The sequence below is a fragment of the Aegilops tauschii genome, chromosome 3 (genome assembly GCF_002575655.3).
Source record: "Aegilops tauschii subsp. strangulata cultivar AL8/78 chromosome 3, Aet v6.0, whole genome shotgun sequence".
Classification (NCBI taxonomy): Eukaryota; Viridiplantae; Streptophyta; class Magnoliopsida; order Poales; family Poaceae; genus Aegilops; species Aegilops tauschii.
Window position 1 is genome coordinate 120,317,684 of NC_053037.3, and position 7,683 is coordinate 120,325,366.

Here is a 7,683-nt window from a genome sequence, read left to right on the forward strand (position 1 = left end):
ATATGGTACAAGTGCTAATAGCATCTACAGCATCAAACAGCAAATTCGGGCCCTCAAACATCTGTGGACGCACCCGGGCATAGCACGGCTGCAACTCGTACACGGAAGACCTACTGGCACATTCTAATCATGTTGTACTAGGGACACCTGCCTCGGGCATATGTACCGGGTACAAGTGGTGAGAGCACCTACATCCATGGACACCAAATTTGGGCCCTCAAACGCCGGTGGACGTGCCCTAACACAACACAGTCGCAACTTGTACCCGGAACACCTACTAACACGTTCTATAAGCACTTGTACTAGGAACACCTGCCCGGGCATATGTACCCGGCACAACTGTACAAGTGCTCATAGCATCTACAGCAATAAATAGCAAATTCGGGCCCTCAAACGCCCACAGATGCGTCCAGGCAAGGCACAGCCGCAACTTGTACCAGTAACACCTACTGGCGCGTTCTAATCATTATGTAACACAAATACCTGACCACACATATGTAACTGGTACAAGTGCAAATAGCATCTAAACCATAGACAATAAATTTGGGCACTCAAACGCCCACAGACATGTCCGGACACAACACGGCCGCTACATGTACCCAGAACACCTACTGGCGCGTTTTAATCATGTTGTACCAGGAACAGATGACCGAGCATATATATGTACCTCGTACAAGTGCTAATAGCATCAACAGCCACAGACATCAAATTCGGGACCTCAGACCCACGTGGACACGCCAGGGCACGGCACGTCCGCAAATCGTACCCGAAACACCTACTAGGCGTTCTAATTATGTTGTACCACCCGACGAGCCATTATACCTGGTACAAGTGCTAATAGCATCAACAGGCACATACAACAAATTCGGGCCATCAAATGCTCGCGCTCGTGCACAGGCACAACATGGCCGTAACTCATACCCGAAACACCTACTAGAGCGTTCTAATCATGTTGTACCAGAAACACCTGACCACAGATATGGACATGGTACAAGTGCCTATAGCATCTACAGCAACAGACATCAAATTCGGGCCCTCAAACACCCACGGACACTCCCGGGAAAATCACGACCGCAAGTCGTACTCGGAACACCTACTAGCTCGTTCTAATCGTGTTGTACCAGGAACACCTCACCGGGCATATGTACCTGATACAAGTGCTAATAGCATCTATAGCGACAGAGAGCAAATTCGGACCCTCAAACGCCCGCGGACGCGTCCGGCCACAGCACGGCCGCAACTCGCACCCAGAACACCTACTGCACGCGTTCTAATCATGTTGTGCCAGGAACATATGACCAGGCATATGTACCTGGTACAAGTGCCAATAGCATCAACATCCATAGACAACAATTTCAGGCCCTCAAACGCTCGCGGACGAGCCCGGGCACAACACGACCACAACTCGTACCAGGAACACCTACTGGCGCGTGGTAATCATGTTGTACCAAGAACACCTGACCGGGCATATGTACCTGATACAAGTGCTAATAGCATCTACAACCATATAAAGCAAATTCGGGCAGTCAGACGCTCTCAGACGCGCCCGGGCACAATACGACCGCAACCCGTACCCGGGACATCTACTGGCGCGTTCTAATCATATTGTACCAGGAGCACATGAACGGTCATATGTATGTGATACAAGTGATAATAGCATCTACAACCACGAACAGCAAATTTGGGGCCTCAAACGCCTGGGGACACGCTCAGGCATAACATGCCCGCAACTCATACCCGGAACACCTACTGCGCGTTCTAATCATGTTGTACTAGGAACACCTAACTGGACGTATGTACCTGGTACAAGTCTTAGTGGTTGTACCAGGTCCATGTATGGTTGTGTCCGCTGGATGTACTTGGCCCAAGTATAGTTGTGTCGGGTGAATGTACCATGTGCAAGTATGGCTGTATCGGGTGAATTACCAGATCCAAATATGGTTGCGTCGGCTGAATGTAGTAGGTTCAAGTATGGTTGTGTCCGCTGAATGTAACATGTCCAAGTATGGTTGTATCCGCTGAATGTACCTGGTCCAAGTATGGATGTGTCCGCTAAATGTACCAGGTCCAAGTATGGTTCTGTCGGGTAATGTACCAGGTCCAAGTATGGTTGCGCCGGCAAAATGTACTAGGTCCAAGTATAGTTGCACCGGCTGAATGTAACAGGTCCAAGTATGGTTGTATCCGGGTCAAAGTATGATTGTATCCGCTAAATGTACCAGGTCCATATATAGTTGCGTCCAGCTGAATATACAAGTCCAAGTATTGTACTAGGTTCATGTATGGTTGCGTCCGACTAAATGTACCAAATACAAGTATGATTGCGTCGATTAAATGTATCAGGTTCAAGTATGGTTGTGTCCTTTGAATGTGTCAGATCGAAGTATGGTCGAGTCCGGTGAATGTACCGGGTTAAAGTATGGATGTGTCCATTAAACATACCGGGTCCAAGTATAGTTGTGACGGGTGACTATACCAGATACATGTATGATTGTGTCGGCTGAATGTATCAGATCCATGTATGATTGCGTTGGCTAAATGTACCATGTCCAAGTATGAGGTGTCAGATTAATTACCATATCCAAATATGGTTGCGTCCGCTAAACACAACCGGATAAATTGCAAAACATTCGTTCAAACTCGACGGCCAACTACCCCTTTTGTTTATCTATTTCGCTTCATCTCTATATTCCCTCTTTATGTGTTTCTATACCCCGCTCCATTCATATATGAATTTGACGTCGTTTCTACATTTCTCCCACAAGGACCCAAAACACAAAATAGGTTGGCGCCGGCCAATGACGTTACAAATGGTGCGTCAGTCATAACCATGGATCTACCATCGCCGGTGAAGGCACCGATCTAGCTTTCCGATCCTTCTGGCCGGCAGACAACATGATGAGTACCCCTAGTCGTTGTTCTATACCATCGCCGGTGGAGGCACCGATGTAGTTGAGGAAGAATGTTGTTGATCTTCATGAGTGCTCTGTCGAGGCGGCAGAGCCGCAATGCGGACCTATGGGCCTTGGTCGGTGACAGATTGCGCAGACATGCGGCGCCTTGTCGAACTTAGTGAGCGTCAAATTACGCGATTGTGTTGCATCGCTCCTACAGCGTCGCCTCGTTGGACGCCTGACAATATGCCATGTCTTAATTGGATAAGCTAAGAAGTCCATGTTTTGTCCGGTCCGGGAAACGAAATATAGCTTCTTTGCATACCAAATTAAGTAATATGCTTCTAGCAAATACCCTTACCAAGTTAAAGTGCTGTCCTCGAAAAACAAGATTTTAGTGTAGCCTATATGCCTTACCAGGTTCAAGTTCTGCCCACGAAAAACAAGATTTTAGGGCTTCAAGAATATCTGCAACAAGTACTATTAATTTTCAACATTAACACTTTGAAACAATTGTGAAATCAATAATTAGTTTGACATCCTGTTTTGTTTCTGGAGAGCACTTGGGCGAACTAAAAGATTGTGACACACTGAAATGTAGTAGTACATTGCATGATAAGCTGACGATCCCAGGTTTTACATGCACTTTCACAAACCAAAGTAAGACACCAGTAATTCCCCTTGAGCTGCTCCACAAACTCGTCCAAGTGAGGACCCGCCCCTTCCTTATACTGGTCAAGGCAGGAGCTTCTGTTTCCTGTGCAAAGTGCCGAGCCGGCACAAGAACCTGCTATTCCCCTGGTTCTGTAGACTTGTGAATCCTAGTATACCAATTACCAAGATAGAGATAACAAAAAAAAAGTTAGAGATAACAAAAGCATTTCTTTTTCAGTGTGAAAACTAATGGCAAGATCTCATGTAGTGTATAAAGAATTAAAGATGTTTCTCCAGTGAGGCCTTCTACAATGTACATAACAAGCAGTCGTATTAAGCGGCATATAAAGATGTTTGTTTCTGTATACTAGTCCATTTTTTTCAGGCTCTCATTTTATTAAGCAGCGTAAAGCACTGTCACTTGTCTAAAGGCCAATTACTCAAGACTTGGCCCAACACTTTAGCCAACAGTAATTGAAAGAGAGACCTTAATACTGTAGAAAGATACTATTAAGCTGGTGAGCATGTCCATATATGACACAAACCATTCTTTTTGCTAGGAGTTCAGAAGGCATCTTTCAATGGAGCTCAGTTGCTCGGCGTTGCCCTCGCCGTAAGTCCAGAACTGGCTCGGTTCCTATTTGAACGAACAATTAGAAGAACAACATTCACTAGAGCAGTGTGACGGATTGATTCAGAAAGAAAAGAAATCTTGCAAACACGCAGACGCCAGTTAGAACAGCAGTGATAGTACTGCACCATACATATGCCTTGACAGCTTGAATTTCAATCCTAACTAATATCATCAGCTAATTTTCGGAATCTCCAACCCAGATTTGAATGGAGGACGGCTCCTCAGCTACAAACCTGCGTTTCCAAACCAGTCTTCGAGTCGTCCTAGCCGAAGTCGCGTGCATCGCCGGCTCGGACGCCACGCGAAAGTGGATTGGAGGAGCTACCATCTACCACTTCAGATCTGGAAAAGGGGGGATCAGGTCGGTAGCAGAACTTAGGTGAGAATCGAGGTATATTTCCACCGGATCCGATGAACTATGTGGACACTAACCTGGAGCTTCCCTCAAAATCCAGATCGATGACGATCGACGCCGGGATGATGATACCATGAGCGGCGACAGTCTCCTCTATTCCTTCCAGCGGTGATGCATGGCGATGGTGGAGTTCGACGCGTCCTTTTATCATCTCCGCAGATCTCAGTGGACTCCATCGGCAGCTATGACGGGTGTTTGGGCAGAGTCTATTCTGTGCGGGTAGGTGGGTGGGGTTGAGGACGCTGGCAGGCAGCAATGTCTTGTCATTGGTTTCAAACACCGCCCTGACAGGTCTATTCCTTTTCTTGAAAGCATGACAGCAGGCCGACATATCAATCCTGATGTAGGCTGGCCAGTAACAGGAACAGAAGGAGTCTAGGCCCAGATTCCATTTAAATATTTTCAGGCACCGCGCTTAGCGAACTCTAGGCCTGCTAATCAAACTGGTGGTACAGAACGTTGCGCAGATCTCCACATGAAGATTCTGCATGGACGGTAGTGATAGCTGGGTGCCTAGGCACCCGGGTGCTAAAAATCCATTCTCTATGCGAGAAGCTGCAGTTAACATCCCCCCTGAGGTACGTAGGTGAACATGCATGTTCTCGAGTTTGGGTCTTCTTCTGTCATTTGCTCACCGCCTGGTCTCTGTTGTGTGTAATGCTCGCTCTACTAAACAGGTAGTATTTGAAGACTCAGCCATTGGCGTCGATAAAGCTCTGGAGATAGTCCTGAAGAAACGTTCTGATCTTCTTGCAAGTGGAGAGGGGAAGCCTACCCAGCTCAGGAAGATTTCGAGGGACTTGAAGCACCTGTCTTTGGCAAGAAAGTCGCTAGAAGAGGTGATGTTCTCATCTCTCTTTTAATTCGATCAGGGTGAAGCACTTGAACAATAGCCGTCCAAACACGTGAGCTATGCGCATACGACACTAGTTGAAACTTGAAAGCGCCTCTTTTGTTTATGCAGTGAAGAGATGTCGAAAAGATGAAACGGGGCAGTCCAGTATTGGAGAATGCACAGATGTAAACTTCAGAGGTTCATGTTGTTCGCCTGCTTGATAATGTTCATCGGCTCCGGAAGCGTACAATAGGAAAAGTAGTTCGATCGATCCTGCTTCTTCTCTTTCTGATCGAACTTGTCCGGCTATTTCTTCATGTGTACGATTTTTTTGGAGAGAGAATCATGTGTACGATATTATGAACCTTACATTGTAAGCATCAACACGTATGTCATTACAAGCAAGTCTCTGAGTACTCCCATTGCCCCTGTAATTCCTGTAGTATAACGAAAGCACTAGAATCGAAGCATTTATCTGAGACATGGAGTAGATTTTTTTTTGACAGCAATGAGAAATGGAGTAGAGGTTTTTCTTTTGACAGCAATGAGACATGGAGTAGAGTTTGTTAGTCAATGCCTGGTCAGGGTGCACAATGATGGTCATATTCGATCTGTAATACAGCTTAATTGGTTACGAAGCACAACACGAAAGAATTGGGAATTTGTCTGCGGATCGGGGTGGACATGTGTCCGGACGGAGCCGGACGTACAAAGATAGCCGTAAACGTCTGGTCACATTTCGAACGAACTTTAACCAAAAGAAATAAATTCGATGCAAATTTTAACAACCTGGACAAACTTAAATAATTTCTACATAAAACAGGATGATTTCAACGGGAGCACATTCATTATATTTCCGACATATTTCAACTAAATTATACCGGACTACACTATTCTAACCAAATATAAATGATCGCCGGCCGCCGCAGCGTCTGTTTCGCACAACATGTCTTCTCATGTCCGGCAGGAAGCTCACCGGACGACTGTGAGCCCTTGGAGATGAAGCTTCAGTGGGAGGAAAAAAATAGTGGCATCTGTCTCCATGAAGCGGGCAAGCTCACCGGCTATGAGGCCTGACAAGATGGTGGCGGTGGCCTTCCTAGGACCCAAGCGGCCGCGACCTCCCTTGTTCTACTCTTCCTCGCTATTGGCGGCGACCGTGGACGTCTCGGCCTCGTCGTCATGGCGGCGGGCGCGAATGGCAGTGGTGGCACGGCACACGCAGAGCTGGCGACGTCGTCGGTGTCACCCTAAAATTCCTCTGCCGCCGCGTTGATGTCCGCGAACAAAACGCCTTTCTTCGCATGCAGGACGCGCAACCGGCATCACTCGTGACGGATGTCGCGGGTGATGCGGTAGGACATGAGCAGGACCTTCTTCTCATCCACATCTGCCATCATTTCCGTGACGACATTGTCGTTCGCCTGGTCACGGGAAATTTGCTCCTCCGTGAGTCGATGCTCATTGAGGAGTCGGAAGTTGTACCTCTGGTCGGCATGCGCTTGTTGATACGACGCCTCCCGGTCTTCCACCATCATGTCGGTGAAGTTCACACGCATCTTGCCCATGGTGATGTCGGCATAGACCAGGAAGGGCGGTAGCGTCGGCTCATCATCGATCGCCTCTTCCGTTGGCTCATCAGTGATGTTGCCCTCCAGAGAGCTTGCCGGCAAGCCAGTCTAATGCGGAGCACCCTATGGACACCACCATGTCAAGAGCCCCTTTGTCAAGAGACACGTGCAACATCTACTTCAAACATATAAAGGTGAATCTTCTTCTTTACACGTGTCCTCTTGTCTCTTTCGAGGATGGTATACTACTTGAACCTCGATCGTGCATGTATAGGTTTGAGGCGGAGCTTCATGGACGACGAGGAGGAGTGCAAGCACAAGAGTACGCCTACACCATCCACGAGGAAAGCCTGGAAGCGGCAACAGAAGAAGGAAGGAGAAGACAGAGAGGCTGTTGACCTGAAGTCGGACATCCACACACCAATTCGGTCAATCCGGGAGATGGTCGGACGTCCGGGACCACCAACAGAAGCTCCACCGATGGAGTCGGACCATCCGGGTTGCAACCCAGATCATCCTGCCAATGCCTGGACAATCCGTCTTACTACCTAGATCGCCCGGCCTGCCTAGATGCAGAGTGCGCCCAGAGGCCATGTAACTTTACCCTTTCTCCCATCACTTACCCCTTCATCCCTTGGGCTATAAATACCACTCCCCCACCTCATTTCTACGTGTTGGCA

General features: G+C 47.7%; 1 long non-coding RNA gene across 3 annotated transcripts; it reads right to left on the reverse strand.

Annotated features, from left to right (window-relative positions):
- Positions 1–3,363: 3,363 nt before the first annotated feature.
- LOC109770212 (uncharacterized) lies at positions 3,364–4,929 on the reverse strand. 3 transcript variants are annotated; one of them, XR_002234510.4, is made up of 4 exons: positions 4,615–4,878; positions 4,416–4,524; positions 4,094–4,185; positions 3,364–3,715 (listed from the first exon to the last, which is right to left on the reverse strand). It is a non-coding gene; the product is annotated as an uncharacterized lncRNA (long non-coding RNA). The 3 variants fall into 3 exon arrangements; XR_012204434.1 differs by having other exon boundaries at positions 3,364–4,185; XR_012204433.1 differs by having other exon boundaries at positions 3,364–4,524; positions 4,615–4,929.
- Positions 4,930–7,683: the final 2,754 nt, after the last annotated feature.